Source organism: Lycium ferocissimum, chromosome 11 (genome assembly GCF_029784015.1).
Source record: "Lycium ferocissimum isolate CSIRO_LF1 chromosome 11, AGI_CSIRO_Lferr_CH_V1, whole genome shotgun sequence".
Lineage (NCBI taxonomy): Eukaryota > Viridiplantae > Streptophyta > Magnoliopsida > Solanales > Solanaceae > Lycium > Lycium ferocissimum.
In genome coordinates, this window is record NC_081352.1 from 27478246 (window position 1) to 27495492 (window position 17247).

Genomic DNA, 17247 nt, shown 5'->3' on the forward strand with positions numbered 1-17247 from the left:
AACAAGTTATAAAAAATTAACTTTTGCAACATAGGTCACTCTAAAATATAGCTGTGGCAATAATTGTTACTCCAAAAAAAAAAAAATGAATTCCTCTTGGCTTGGATTGACTTCTTGCCTTTAGTAAGTCTCTTCATATCAAATTCATTTTTTGCGCGGATTGTCCTTCTTTTTTTAATTTTTGTCCCACAAATTGCTTGTCTTTAATTTTTATCCTTTGTTTAAAAAGGTGGCCAAAATATTTCGAGGTTTTAGGTTTGAAACTCAGCAAAATCAAAAATAATAATTATTTAGCAAGGCATAGGTTTCTATGAACTTACGCCTATTTGGACGAAGTTACATAGAACCTATGCTGGAGACAGCAGACTTTGCCTTATAAGACAAATTTTGCCTTAAGGCATAACTAAAAGTCTGCCGGAGATGGTGGATTGTCCTTCTTTTTGGGTGGTCATTAATTTTTGCTCTGTCCATTAAGTTGTTTTGATACGCATCCGTCGACTGCGATTTATCATTTCAATCACCATCACATTACTCGAAATTAATATCACTCAAATAATTTTTCAACTTAAAGAACTAACAAATATTTTATAAATAATAATTTCAATAATTGCAAATAATATTTCGTTAAAATTATGAAATACCCAAAGCAAATTTCATGTCGGCAAAACGCGGGAGATGCCGGCAATAGTATATAAGAAAGCAAACTTTAGAGTTTAGACCCTAGTGGGAGTGATTTTGAAATAAAGTCACTTTTAAGATTATAGTTTATGAATGTAATCAGCAGTTACAAAGTATTTAACGGGTAAACACAACTTAAAAATACGACACAAAAGCATCACATGCATGTAAATTCTTGAGAATTTGGCATGAATAACCACCCCTCAAAATAATAGCCAGCAGATGTATATTTTTTTGTATATTAATATATAATATATAAAAAAAAGGTACATTTTGATACATAATGGTATATATATTTGACTAGCGAATGTAATTATTTTTGTCCGATCGGTCAAATATGTAATTTGCCCTAAATTTTCTCGTGAACAAGTATAGGTAAATTGCTAGTAGCCTAGTGCAGACTACAGAGTACTTACTTTTTATCTAGGTGGTTAACTTTCTGTCAATGACGACTCCAAAGAAAATAATTGCAATATTTGTTGCAACTAAAAATTAACTTTTGCAACTTTGGTCACTCTGAAATATCGCTTTGGCAATAATTGTTACTCCAAACAAAATGAATTCCTCTTGGCTTGGTTGACTTCATGCCTTGACTACGTCTCTCCATATCGATTTCATTGGGCCTTCAAGCCTCCTTATCTGAGCCACGTTTAAATTCCGGAAAAGGAGAGAATTGGCCATTTCGGCCAAAACTAATCCCACCCGATGGCCAAGGTTTCCCCAAACCCATTTTGTAGCCTCCGCCCAGCCCATTTACTACCCAAAAAAGGACCTTTTGTGGTGACTTTAGTGCCACTAAAAGTCGTCACTAAAAGTTCGTATAGAAAATGTATCGAAAATGAATCAGAGGTATAGAAAATGTATCACACGTATAAAAAATGTATCATTGTCGTATAGAATATGTATCCCTACCGTATATGTATGAAAATGTATCACAAATTTGTATCATTGTTGTGTAATTTATGTATATTAAATGTATCATCAACATATACTCACTAATCACACATATATTATACATTAGTATGTACATTACACATTGATTATACACTTGATTCACATATTATACATATTCCATACATAAGTATAAAAAATGTATCATTACTGTATAATTTTTGTATAAACTGTATCTTTCTTGTATAGAAAGTGTATCATACGTCTAGACAATGTATCATATATATATACTATATAAACTGTATCATTCTTATATATAAAGTGTATATATAATTTCAGCATATATATAAACTGTATCATTCTTGTATAAAAAGTGTATCATAGTCCCTTTTTTTCTTTTTTTGGAGCGAACGTATAGTGACAACTTTTAGTGGCGACTGAAATTGCCACAAAAGGTAATTTTTTTCTTTCTTTTGGTAGTAAATAGGCTGGGCGGCTATTTGTATCTTTAATTTGGGCTGAATGTCTATTTCGGGGCATTTAGGCCAAACGTGGGCCATTTAAATTGGTGATGGACACACAGTGTCATTTTCCCTTTAAATTCAAGGAAAATGACCTACTAATACTAGTTGAGACCCTAAATTACAAAACATAAAAATAATTTTCCTTGTTTACAAAACATATAAAATATATTACATTTTATATCATATGTTGACTTTTTCGCTGCCCTAGATGTTGCCATGATTTTAGGCTTAGTTTCAGGGAAACTTATTTGTTTGTTGGCTTAATTTTTGAGCTAAATCTCCTACACCTGTCTTCGTCACTTTTCTTTTCAATTTCAAAATATTTGCCCTCTCTACACTCTAGGCAAGATTTCATCCAAAAACAGTTTTCCTCCTTCAGTCAATTTCAAGCACGATACTATCTTAATCAACCCACAATTTTCACTATTTGCTACTAGATCTTTGGCTATTTTCAGTTTATTGAAAATTCAGATTCTTACATCGTTCGAATTTATAATTATTTTTTCTTTCCCTTATGGATCGGAAAATGGTTAAAACTTGATCTTAATTCTCCCTCTCGTATAAGCCCTAGAGTTGCGTTTGCAACAAGCCCTGTAATGTGGGTGAAAAATCTCCCCATAATCCAGAGAGATTGGGATTAAAATCTCCCCATAATCTAGAGAGATTGGGATTAAACTCAAACATGATAGACAAAGTGTGATTCCAACGTAGTCCAACAAAAAACGAAGATTTCTTTGAAGAAATCAAACACAAACGATGACAATTTCGAAGACGAAATCAATATTCCTAAAGTTAAAAGCATTGAGGTTGACAAAGCCGAAACATCAAAGAAGAAGAAACTGTCGTCTAAATTGAAGGCATTAAAAACTTTTTTAACTTTGAGATGTTTTTTTTTTGTCATAGTTGGTTGTATGAAATGTGTATAATTTATGATAAATTAGTAGTCGAATTGTTTATTTTCTTACTGAGACGTGTGTTGTAATTTGTGTATGAAATGTATATAAATATCGTTTACATTAGTTATAGAAAGCTTTTGACTAGTGACATGTGTATTACACACACACACACACACACACACACACATATATATATATATGAAATTTTTATGGAATCTGGTCTATATCGGTTTTGAGAAATGTGTGGTCACAAAGTGTATATGATGTGTATCAATTCTATATAAATTAGTCTTTTAAAATATTAAAAACTGATATATGTATAATAAGTGTGAGATATACATATTTCATACAGTTTTTATACGCAAAATTTTGAGCGAAAATTTTGAGCCTTGAGAGAGATATACACATTTCATACAAAAAATTTTAAGCCTTGAGCGAAAATTTTCGTATATGTTTTGTAAGAAATCTATCGTTACGTTTTTAAACTGAAAAATATCATCATATGTTGTAATAAACCGTATTTTTATGTATATATATATGTCATTCTCCCTTAAATTCAACATTGTTTGAGCCCAAATTTTCGTATATGTTTTGTAAGAAATCTATCGTTACGTTTTTAAACTGAAAAATATCATCATATGTTGTAATAAACCGTATTTTTATTGTTTGAGTACTTTTGTTTTCAAATACGTTTATCATGTATTGTTAGTACGCATACTCGTTTTACATCCTATCTCATTGCAAATAATATATCGACTCCCTCTATATTCTAATAATACAATCTAATGCTATCGGTGGAGGTCTCTTACATGGTAGGTGGAAGTTTAGTTCTCAATATGTGTCTCCATACGATCCCCTTCCCTAATACTCCTCAAAGTAATAGAAAATATTTTCAATTTAAGAATGTCGAAATTCCTTACATTTTAACCTCTTAATTAGTGAGTCTCTCATCCGACACGTATTTTATTTGTCGGACCAATGAACTTTGAATATCGAATGATTAAAGAAGGTACTCCCTACGTCTCAAATTATATGTCGTGGCTACTACATATAGTTGTCTCAAATTATTAATTTGTCGTTTTAGAAGTTCAAGGCATAATTAATTATTTTTTTCCATCTTACCCTTAGTAGAATTTTGCAATATAATGATGGAAATGACACATAAGTAGAGTAAAATATTTAATGGATAGAGATTATAACTTAGATATAAACAAAGATAACATTAGTCAAAAGTACCCCTCTTAGTTAATATTTTTTAAGGGACGTGTAAAACAAAAAAGGGACAGATAATTTGAGAAGGGAGGAGTACATTGTAGTTAAGAGTACATTAGAGTTCTGTAGCTTACACTAGAGTCAAATTTCAAAAGTACTCCCTAATATAATTAAGTTGTGATTTTCAAGATTATGCATTTGAATTCAAATAGTGTACGCATTTCATCGTCGTCCATTTGATTGCGAATAATTTGACATCACATGACATTTGACATGTTTGAGGTTTAAATGGGAAAGATAAGTAGCAAGAAATAAACTCCCAGAATATTAAGTTTCTAATATGTTGACCTTTATCGTCATCATCAAGGCATGGCTCATACCTGCTAATCTTCAAACTAATTAGTATTTACTTATTAATTATTATAAACATGTGATGAAGAGGACCAGGATTTTTCTATTTTAATGATCCAATTTGTGTCTTGCCCTTTTTGCAAGGTGAACTATTTTATGGATTTGTAACAAAATGAATATAGGTTGAGGAATAAATTGTAGAAATCAAAAAATAAGGCGCAAACAAAAAGGTACTGCAGCTGCTCAAAATGCAAAGAAGTGAAGAACTTAGCACTACGATTGAAAGTCAAAGGTGAAACTAAAGTTTGCAAACTGAAATCCCATCTTCTTCTTTTTTCTTCAAGTGTGGATCCAGCAGAGGCTGCATTTTTATTCAAAAAGAGAGATGGAAAATATATACTTATATGTCTTATTTTATGTGATATAATTTTTTTTTTAATTTGTCTCAAAACGTAAAATATTTCTATATTTATAAATAATTTAATTTAAATTTCGCATTTTATCCTAATTATATGTTTTTTTATAGCCACATAAATATCACGACATATATTTAAGACTATAAGTTTCAAAAAATCGTTCTTTCTTTTTCTGAATTTCGTACCAGTCAACCACTTTCGCATAAGATGGAAAGCAGGAAGTAAAACCTACAAGAGGATTAAAACGAAATGTTAAGAAAATAATTCGTTTGCTTGATTCACTATACTTGTCAATTCAGTTAAACACAGCAATTATTTAAATGAAGTTCCAATTTGTAAGTGGAATAATCCAAAGCCAATTCGCACAAAAAAATCCACATATAATAGGTGTAATACATTGAGTGGTCGTTTGGTACGTGGACAAAATTATCTCTGGATTATAATCTTGGGACTAATTTATCTCATCTCTTGGGACTAATTTATCTCATCTAGGAGATGAGATAAAATAATTCCAGAATTAATGGAATAAGATGGAATATCTCATCTTTAAGTTTGGGATGCATATTGTACTTTGTTTGGTACAAGATATAAATTTATCCAAATATAGTACAAAATTAATTTCACAGTTAATCTTTGGAATATCCCAGCTAATACCGTGTACAATACGACCCCCGAAAGAAAAGAAAGTTTATCATCGCGGGACAAAATTTCTGACATTTCTTACACGTAGATTCCAAGGAAAATAGTAGACCAAAACAGTTGGAAGCCATAATACATGAAAAGACATGTTTGAGATATTAGCTCATCCATTGTTCCTTCCCTTGACTTTTATTTATGTACACACTAGAGTTTGTCTCAATCTTGAAAATGAGCTGTGATGTTGTAGCAAGCATATCACATATGACATAATTGTCTATACCTTCCCATATCTTATGTTTTACTTCACATTGCCCAATTTTAAGTCCAAGTCAATGCCATCTATTTTATGGGATCTACTTTCATTGGAGAATATGAAGTAAACACAACAAATTCGACGGAACTCACTAATTTTAAATTTGTCGTTGACTACTCTGATCATATGGTCGCTCAAGTTACATGTCTACTTTGATTGTATCATCACTTAAATTGAAAAAAATATCATACGTGCATTAAATTAAACAAATACATCTACAAAGTGTATGTAGCTTTATTAACTTTCGCCTTTTTTGAATACTTCTTTTTTCCGCTCCTATCTTTAAGGACAAGGGTGGCAGCTTGCTTGTGGTACTAATTGTTAACTCTTTTTCTTTTTGAAGAATTAATTCCGTGTTCCTATGGCTGATAAGCCTCAAGCTATGTCCACTCCCTACTTAGTACCCACCTAAAAATGTTGAATAAAAAAATACATTTCATAGAGAGCCATCATATATCTTTGTAAGATATATCTAAGTATATATAAAAAGAATTTCAAACGTTAAAACAAAATATTTTTAATATAATCGATTTATGATTTGGGGGGTTTTGGGAGTGGGGGGGCGGGGTTACCTGTTTGGTGAAATAAAATTTGCAGTTTTGCACCCTATTTCTCTTACTAGGAAGATATTTGGTGCACTCTTTTAAGTTAGATGATTATATCTTCAACTTCAGGTTCTTTCATCCAAATAAAGAACTTCATGTGCTCTATCATAGAGTTCTTTTAGTTTTCCTTTTCAATATTGAAGATGTGTTACCCTCTTTCATTTGCCTTACAAAATTATACCTTCTTTCGTTTGCCTATTAAACAGTTTCCCATGACTCAAGTTTGGGACTACTACAAGAATTTTATTTAAATTTCACCCAAAAAAAAAAAGATTCAATCTGCCTAGCTATATCGATTAAAGATTTGGCTTAAATATATTGTTTATTAATCCATTGGCTCATACATGTTTTTATCGTTATAAATGAATTTATTTAGGTCTCTATTTACTAACGATTTTTCACCGTGAAAAACTTGGTCTGATTTACTTGAAAAGGTCGTAGAAATTTTATTTAAACCTTTGTAAATTTTAATGATGATGGTACTTATGAGCCAATACATCGAAAAATATACTTAACTCAAATCGCAAATGTGTGGGACAGAATTGAACCTTTTTAACTATAAAGTTCTATTTCTTGTTTTCTTCTTAATTTGTCTTTTACTACTGATGTCTTTCCATTTTTTCTTAAGTCGAGGGTCTATCGAAAATAGCCTCTTTGCCTTTCATGGTTGTATACGGTAGAAACCGGGTCAATGTGTGACCGGTGAATCCAGGGCCGAGGGTATGTCCAAATGAGCACGAGCATGTTCGGTCTTTTCTTCACACCGGCGTATCGTACCGGATGCAATTGACCCGAGACAAGAAAAGCGTGTCCGTTGGTCCAGGTACGCCGATCCAAGATCAACGTGTCCGTTGGTCCGGTTAATCGGTTGCGATGTTGCCACGTGTCAGGAAACCGTTCTGTCATTTGTACTGACAACCGTATGGGTGTCAGACCGTACGGTCCTACCTTATCTTTTTTAGGGTTTCTTTATTCACAAGGGCTATACCTATAAATAGAGGACATTCTCCCCCTTTTTGGGGTTAGCTTTTTTCAGATTTCAACATTGTAATAGTCAAATATATTGAAGCTCTCTCTCTCTCTGATATTGGTCTGGATTTGTGGTGTTTTTTAGCTTTACTCATTCATTCAATATAACATATTACTTAATATATATATTTGGCATAAATCACCAATCACATACACGTTCTCACAACAATAACGCGCGCGCGCGCACACACACACACACACACACACACACACACACACACACATATATATATATATATATATATATATATATATATTGCAACAAACAAATTCATAGACATTTCATACCAACCAAATAGATTAAAATTCATCCACATATCCTATACCTCACTTACAAATTCAATTGTTACCGAAATCCGGGGTAAACAGTTTGGCGCCCATCGTGGGGCTAGGATAATAGTGGTTTTTTATCTTTGCTTCTTCCTTCTTTTACCTGTTGATTGAGGAATCTGCTAATTTGCGTAAAAAACAGACAAAATGGCAAGCAGCGGACAGTCCGGTCATGTCAACAACAATGAAATTGTAGCTGAAAAACGAGAACAACAGTGGGTTACGAAACATACCTGCAGATCCAATCGACCCAAACTCCATTGATTCGAGAGAAGGCCTCAACTGGCAGAATACCGTGAATCAGGAGAATGTCGCCTTTCCGGCCACCGATCCCTTGAATACTCATAACTCAATTATTTGTCCCGGGCTCAAGGTCGAAAAACACCGGATACTCCAGATGAGATTAACTTACGTTTAATATTTGAAATGTTGCAGGAACAGGGGACCGCGCGCTATAGCCGAACAGGGGATTGCAATAGCTCAGATGCAGAGCAAAAACGACAAAGCAGCTCCGGTAAGGTCAAAAGGGGTCACTGAACCAAGGAGGGAAGAAACACGGATAGTCGAGAGCAATGGATCCGGAGCTGGATCGTCCACCAAAGTTCTGAAGATGCTCGAGACCTTGGCAAAGCTAGTAGATTCAACGGAGAAGAGGGTGGAAATGTATAACTCTCGGGTGGATCAGATTCCGAGAGCTCCGCCGATTCTGAAAGGGCCGGATTCAAAGAGGTACATTCAAAGGCCTTTCCCTCCTAGTGCGGCTCCGAAGTTAATCCCGAAGAGGTTCAAGATGCCGGATATACCGAAATACGATGGTACAACGGACCCGCAGGAGCACGTGACTTCGTACACCTGTGCCATAAAAGGCCATTTTGTCAAAGAGGACGAAATTGAGTCCGTGTTGTTGAAAAAATTTGGGGAAACACTATCGAAAGAAGCGTTGACCTGGTATGACCATCTGCCTGAGCATTCCATCACTTCCTTCGAAATGCTCACAGATACGTTCATCAAAGCCCATGCAGAGCTAAAAAGGTACAAGGCCGGAAAGCAGACATCTTCCGAATAGCCCAAAGGGATGATGAGTTGTTATGAGAATTTGTGAACCGCTTCCAAAGGGAGCAGATGGAGCTCCCTCCTGTTCCAAAAGAATGGGCTGCACAAGCTTTCACTAAAGGGCTTAATCCTCGAAGCTCAACTGCTTCATTCAAACTGAAAGAAAACTTGTTGGAGTATGAGGTTGTAACACAGGCGTATGTTCATAACGATACGAATCAAAGATTCTAGTAGGATGACCAACTCAAACTTTCCCCGGGACCCATAAACATGAGAAAAAGCTCTGAGAGGTCGAGGAAAAATTACGAGCCGGAGACGCGACCATCGAGGGAAAGGTACCGGCCATAGTCTCACTCGAAAAAATTGAGCTTCAGGTCGGAAAAATTGAGGGTCGGCCCCAATCATTTCTCGGGTAGGGGCGATAAACGGTCCGAACGCCCGTCAAACAGTCGAGGCCTCTCATTTAGAATTAATGCCGGGAGTTCGGCTAGCAATAAAGACGTACCGAGGATATCAGAGTACAACTTCAACATCAACACCTCGGACTTCGTCTCAGCTATCATCCGTATCACGAAGGCTAGATGGCCAAGGCCATTGAGATCAGACCTGGGTCAACGGGACTCGAGCGTGGTGTGTGAATATCATGAGACCCATGGGCATAGAATTGAAGACTGTTGTCAATTAAGGGAGGAGGTGGCTCGTTTACTGAAGAATGGCCACCTTCGAGAATTCCATAGTGAACGAGCCAAAAACAACTACAAAGAAAGGGAGAGTCACAAACGTGTTGAGCCAGTGAAACCTCAACATGTAATCAATATGATAATTGGGGGAACGGATGCTCCATGAGGGTCGGTAATGAAACGAGCAAAGGTTTTCATTGGACGAGAGAAGCGCAACCGGGACTATGTACCCGAGGGTTCCATTTCCTTTAGTAACGAGGATGCAGAAGGCATCATTCAACCGCACAATGATGCATTGGTAATTTCTATCCTTATTTTCAAATCACAAGTTAAACGTATTTTGATTGACCCAGGTAGTTCGGCAAATATCATCCGGTGGAGAGTGGTGGAATAGCTAAGGCTACTCGACCAGATTGTACCGGTAGTCCGAGTACTCAGTGGGTTCAATATGGCAAATGAAACCACGAAGGGAGAAATTTCTTTGCCCGTCAACATTGACGGCACCATATAGCAGACAGTAATCTATGTTATCGAGGGAGATATGAAGTATAATGCTTTGCTTAGCAGACCGTGGATTCATAGCATGAGAGCAATACCATCAACACTACACCAGTTGCTAAAGTTCCCGACCCCGAAGGGGATAAAAACTATCCGAGGTGAACAACCCGCTGCAAGGGAGATGTTCGCGGTCGAGGAAGCGCCCCTTTTTCCAAAAAAGCCGGACCAAAGAGATGATGAATTAATTAGAGGCAAGGACACCAAATGCAATTAAAGGATACGGGTTCAAAAGCGAAGCTGAAGGGATCGGACCAGGTTGGTGAAGAGGACGATTTCGGCGTACCCAGATCGTTTGTATTACCGGATGACTCGGATGCAACCAAATCTACCGTGGAGGAGCTGGAACAAGTCATCTTGTTCGAACATCTACCAAATAGAAAGGTATACCTGGGCACGGGGTTAACCTCGGAGCTCAGGAACAAGTTAATTAAATTTCTTCAAGCTAATACCGATTGTTTTGCGTGGTCCCATATAGACATGACAGGTGTGCCACCGGAAGTCACGACTCATAAGCTCAGCCTCGATAGGAGATTTCCCCCGGTGAAGCAGAAAAGGAGGCCAATGGTCGAGCCAAAACATGCCTTCGTAAAAGATGAGGTAACAAAGCTTTTAAAAATAGGCTCTAACCGGGAGGTAAAATACCCGGATTGGCTAGCTAATGTAGTGATGGTGCCAAAGAAAGGTAATAAATTTAGAATGTGTGTTGACTATAAGGATTTGAACAAAGCATGCCCGAAGGATTCGTTCCCAATGTCTCACATCGATCGAATGATCGATTCAATGGCTGGGCATGAGATGTTAAGTTTTCTCGATGCTTACTCTGGGTACAACCAAATCCGGATGCACCCGGAGGATCAAGATAAAACCTTCTTTATTACCCGATACGGGACTTACTGTTATAATGTCATGCCATTCGGGTTAAAAAATGCCGGAGCAACTTACCAACGTCTAGTTAATGGAATGTTCGAAGAACAGATAGGAAAAAAAATGGAGGTCTATATTGATGACATGCTAGTCAAGTCCCTGAAAACAGAGGATCATTTAAAACATTTACAAGATACCTTTGATGTACTTTCGCGAATACAACATGAAGCTTAACCTGGAGAAATGTGCCTTCGGTGTCCGATCAGGCAAATTTTTGGGCTTCATGGTGTCAAAACGGGGAATTGAAATTAACCCGGACAAGATCAAAGTCATCGAGGATATTGAGGTGGTGAACAATGTCAAGGCCGTGTAGAGGCTCACCGAAAGGATAACAGCATTGAGCCGTTTCATTTCGAGTTCTTCGGATAAAAGTCACCGTTTCTTCTCACTACTGAGAAAGAAGAATGACTTTGTCTGGACACCGAAATGTCAAAAGGCTTTGCAGGAATTAAAAAGATACTTATCGAGTCCGTCTCTGCTACACACACCAAAGGCAGACGAACAGTTGTTCCTATATCTTGCCGTATCCAAGGTAGCAGTAAGCGGTATTTTGGTCCGAGAAGAAGTAGGTACGCAATTTCCAATATATTATGTGAGTAGGACTTTAGGAGATGCAGAGACTCTTTATCCACACCTCGAAAAGTTGGCCTTGGCATTGGTAAGTGCGTCAAGAAAGCTAAAACCTTACTTTCAATGCCATCCGATATGTGTAGTAACTACTTACCCGCTAAAAAATGTCATGCATAAACCGCAGTTATCAGGTAGACTGACCAAATGGGCCGTAGAGATTAACATATATGATATCGAATATAAGCCTAGAACAGCCATTAGGTCTCAAATCTTAGCCGATTTTGTAGCAGACTTTACCCCGCTATGATTCCCGAGGTCGAGAAAGAACTTTTGCTAACCTCGGGAAAGGCTTCGGGTATCTGGTCTCGGGAAAGGCTTCGGGTATCTGGTCTCTACACACAGACGGGGCTTCGAACGTAAAAGGTTCTGAGTTGGGCATTGTTCTTAAGACCCACGCCGGTGATGCCATCGAAGGATAGACATATTGATTAGAACTATTAAATTGACTAACAATGCTCTTCAAAGGCGTAGGAAATCAAGTATGAGGCTATGATTGCGGGTTTGGAATTGGCTCGGGTACGGGAGCCGAAATAGTCGAAGCAAATGCGACTCTCTCTTGGTCGTTAACACGGGTAAATGGCGTCTTCGAGGTCAAGGATGAACGTATGCAAAGATACTTGGAAAAAACTCGTGTGATATTACACCGGTTTAAAGTCAAAATGGACCGTGCAACATGTACCTGGGGAGCGAGAATAACGAAGCCGACTTTTCCTCAAAATAGGTTGCATTGGCCTTGAAAAAGATTTGGGCTCTTCAATCGAGGCGGAGGAAATCAACCCCGGTACCGTAGTGCAATTGATGAATTCAGTGATAGAAAACTGGCAGGCCGAGATAAATACAATAGGTCTAACTTGGGATTGGCACAATAGATACATCGACTACTTGCAAGATGGGAAACTCCCGAGTGACCCGAAAGAATCACGATCACTCCGGACCTAAGTCAGCGACTCGGTTCGTTAATTAAATAGACGATTCAATTGTATCGATTTGGTCTTTCTTCGAAACCTCGGCCAAGTGTTTGGTCCCGGAGAAATAGATTATGTGATGATAGAAGTCCACGAGGGTTTAAAATAACTTGTAGAAAAATAATCATCGGTGCGGAGGCCTTGGTTTGAAAATTATCGAGCAAGATTAATATTATTAACAAAACCTTCAAGGATGGAGGATGATGCAAAGAATTTTGTCCGAAAATGTGATGGGTGTCAAAGGCATGCCCCGATGATTCATCAACCCAAGGAGTTGCTGCACCCGGTGATATCACCTTGACCGTTCATGAAGTGGGGAATGGACATCGTCGCCCAGAGAAGAGTCTTTTGCCATGCGGAAGGGCACCAATAAGGCTCATTTCATAAAGAAACATTAGTCCGTTTTTGACACGGACTCTTTCTCATATTTAGATAAATGGGTTGAAGCGCAGGCCTTTGAAAAGATTAGAGAAAATGAGGTTATTGACTTCATATGGGACCATATTATCTGTCGTTTCGGCATCCCGACAGAAATAACTTGTGATAACGGCCCTCAGTTCGTATCCAAGCGAAACGTTGGCGACTAGAAGGTCGATAATTTCCTCGAAGGTTGAAGATCAAGAAGATAGTGTCGACTCCGTATCATAATCCCACGAGTGCAAACGGACAAGAGAATCCACGAACAAAGTAATAATTCAAAATCAACATAAAAGAAAAAGGCTTGAAACATCAAAACATAAATAGAGGGCTAGCTTTAAAAGAGGGAAACAAAGCGAAATATGGGAGGTATTAAAGACTTACGAACTACATCAAAATCAAGCAGTGACGGGAGAAACATAAACCTTTCTCGTTGGTCTACATGGGCCGATCGTAGCTATAGACCAAATCAAATTCCGATTCCCGTAGAAGTTGGCGAATCGAGCCTCCGGTTCAAATACGTCACTAGCGGGTCAAACGAGGAGGCTATGGCCGTAATAATGTGTGACTTTAAAATGCATTCTAGGCCCCGATGAGGACGAACTACGCGAAAATGCGCTGGTTCGTTTACGATAAAGAAAGCACAAACTCGAATGAGAGAATGGAGAGGTACTACAACCGGAGGGCTAATTTTTGGCATTTCCAAGTTGGAGACTTGATACTTCGGAAAGTTACTTTGAACACCAAGAATCCCAATGACGGGAAGTTGGGTCCGAACTGGGAAGGGCCGTACAAGATAACCGGAGTGACGGGAAAAGGATCGTACCAACTGGAATCCATGGACGGACAACGGTTGCGCAACAACTGGAATGTGGCTCATTTGAAGAGATACTATTGCGAGAGAGAGAGAGAGAGAGAGAGATGGATGCCTACCCTAGTGATAATCTTTTATTAACCTATCCTTTTTGCGAAGTAGTACCGAATGAAGTTAGGTCCGAAAAACACATTGTTGCTAATACTCTTTTCCTTAGTACGGTTTTGTCCCGAAGTGGGTTTTCCGACAAGGTTTTTAATGAGACAATAAGTACAACCTACTTAGCTTGTTACTTTATGAAAACAAGGCAAAGTACCGGAAACGGAAGGGTCCGCCCCTCGAGTGCGAACTTAACTAAGATAATCTTTTATTAACCCCACCATCGAGGCCGGCTCGGGTTGGGTTTTCCGAAAGGTAGAATGATAAACACTAGGGGACTATCATACCCACATCGAGGCCTATCCTTTATGTTTCTTATTTTAGTGTAAACCCGAACCTTCTGTGTTGGGTTTCGATGTAAGGATCAAACGATAAAAAATGAATCGTGTCCACTTAGTATTAGCTACGGCAAAACACAAAAGGAAACGAATGAAATCCTTATATTATGTACGTGCAAACACTTGCAATATAAAGAAGCGTTATGAAAAAATACATCTCGGACATGTCTTTTTATTAAATGCCCTATACCGGGGACTATCGTCGAAATTCGGCAAAGGCAACAAGGTCACGTTAAACCGAGCCAAAATCTTTTAACACCCTCGAATGGGGACTGCCGTCTCAAAATTTGACAAAAGGTAGGGATTCAGGTATCCGAACCTAATCTATTATAAGTAAACGGTCGGAAAAGGTTCAAACAACTTTAAAAACCTCGACCCAAAATACCCAACGTGATTCAGAGACGTTTGAATTCACAAAGCATAAATAAGCCCAGCGGGCAAACCATTCGATAAAATCCTCGGTCAAAAACGTACCGAACGAAGAAAAATCCAATACTTAATGAGTTAAGATAGGCTCAATTCGGACAAGAAGGTGGCTCCGAGCCTTTGATTATTCCTTACGGGATAAACGATTAAGGCAAATGTCATAACGTGCATTCGGATAAAAGAATGAAGAAAACAACAGCCAAAAGGGAAATACGCATTTCATATATAAAACTAAGTCTTTACATTTGGACTTTTCACACAAGTCAAAAACAAAATAAAGGCTCATACAGGCCCTGATCTACCCGGTATGGTTGGAACCGGAGTTTTCGGAAACAGTTTGCTCGGAATCTTTAGACTCAGCATCAAGAGCTTTCTTAGCCCTCTCCTCGATTTCTTTGGCTTCGAGTATCCGGGCCTGGAGGTCCCCTAACCCCTTTTCAACCTGCTCGAGGATAACCTTCCGGGATTTCCACCGCTCATACTCGATCAGAATAGTAGAACGACCCTCGGCAGTCTCCGTGTCTTTAAGGGACTCTTCTAGGTCGGCCTCGGCTTTTTTAAATTTTGCCTCTAGTTCGGATCTCTCTTCGATAAGAACTATTTGAATTTGATTAGCCGACTCAAGCTCGGCTTGAAGCACATCATTGGCCTCTGCAACCTCCTCGAGCTTGCTCTTGAGCTCGCCACTAATCCGGGCTCGAGTCTCGACTTTCTGTTCGACCACCCTCAACTTCTCCTTGTCATTAGCACTCTCGGTTTCAAGCTGCTGATGCTTTTCTTCCATCCTCACGGCATCGGCCTTAACCGAGTCAAGTTCACTCCGAAGTTGGGAAATAGTGGCCTCGAGTTCACCGAGCCTCGAAATAAAATGTGCATTGTCTTGGTTAAGACCGGCATTATCCGCTTCAAGGATCCGGTTCTTTTCAACCATATCGGCCAACTCGGCCTTCAAATGAAGGTTTTTAGCCTTTGCCGCTTCGAGCTCTGATTGAAGGTTGGGTAGAGCCGCGGCACGGCTCAGCTGATCTTCTTTCTCCTGCAGGAGGAGTTTGAACTTCTCCGTTTCTCGGCCCTAGGCATCCAGCTGGCCCTTTAAGTCGTCAACCTCGTATTGGGCACGGACAAAGCCCTCATTAACGAACACAACACTCTGTAGAAGAAGAAGCAAATCAAGTTAAGAAATTGAATAAACGAGAGTTGAGAATCGCACATTAATATTATGGAAAGATGAGCGTAAAGCTTACCAAGTTGCCTGCATGCATGCCTTCGTTAATAAGGCACTGCCTGTTACACCCCGTATCTTCGAAGAGCACTTATCAAATTTGAAACATAAGTACGTTGAGTTAGGGTTAAGTAAAACCACTTTGGAATATAAGGATCAAGCATTATTAAGTATATTTAATGAGTGAAGGATGTATATAAGGTATACCGGAAGGTTTTATAAGGAAATGAGTGGAAGAAATGAAGTAGTACGACTTTGGAGAAAGGATGGGTAATGTTTTGTGTGAAAATTTTGGTCCAACTTGGGGGATGAATATTTCTTAGCATATGAAGTATTTTAAGGTGAAACAAAAGCCTAAAATAAAGTTCGTCGAGTCTAGTTTCCAACGCAACAAACCGCCCGTCGATAGAACATCGGAGTAGAGAATTATGGACGGTACAAGTTCAGCTGACAGAGCAGAAACACGTGCTACAATACCGTACAAGAACCGACCCGGCTATAGTGTCGCTAAAGCAAATGCCACGCTGAACCCGACCCGAATTTGACCCTTATATGGTAATAACCCCCTTTTTCCATCAGATTTTGCTAGAAAATTTCCAGAAATTGAAGAGAGAGAGAGATAGGGAAACAAAAAGTAAGCAATTTTCAAGTGACGGAGTATTAATCGAAGCTCGGATAAACGCATAGATGTGATTCTAGTATGGTTTTGCGGTGGATTCAAGGTGGATATTAGAGATATCGCTGTTTTAACAAAAATAAGGTATGAATCTCTCCTTATTAATATTACTTTTGGTTTATTTATGAAGATAGAGTAATGAAATGGTTGTATAGTAAAGTCGTTGGTTGAGAAATTGGATAAAACATCGTGTGGGATGTTATGGAATATTTTGGTGTTGATAATATTGTTGTTGATGTTGGTTTTGTTGTTGTTGTTGTTGTTGGTTGCTGAATTGAGATTTTGGGCTAGGCATATAAACAGGGGAGATGTCGCAAAATTTTGCGTATTTTAGAAAGATTTATTTGAAGGACTAAGACAAGCGTATAAAGGTGAGTCTAACAATAGTATAAATTTTCTTGAATATAGATTTACGATCCTGGGAGGACAAGCGTTGAGTAGTTAAAGTTAAGGCGACCAAAAAGGTAGGTTAAGGCTCGTCCTTTTCTTTCAAAGGCATGA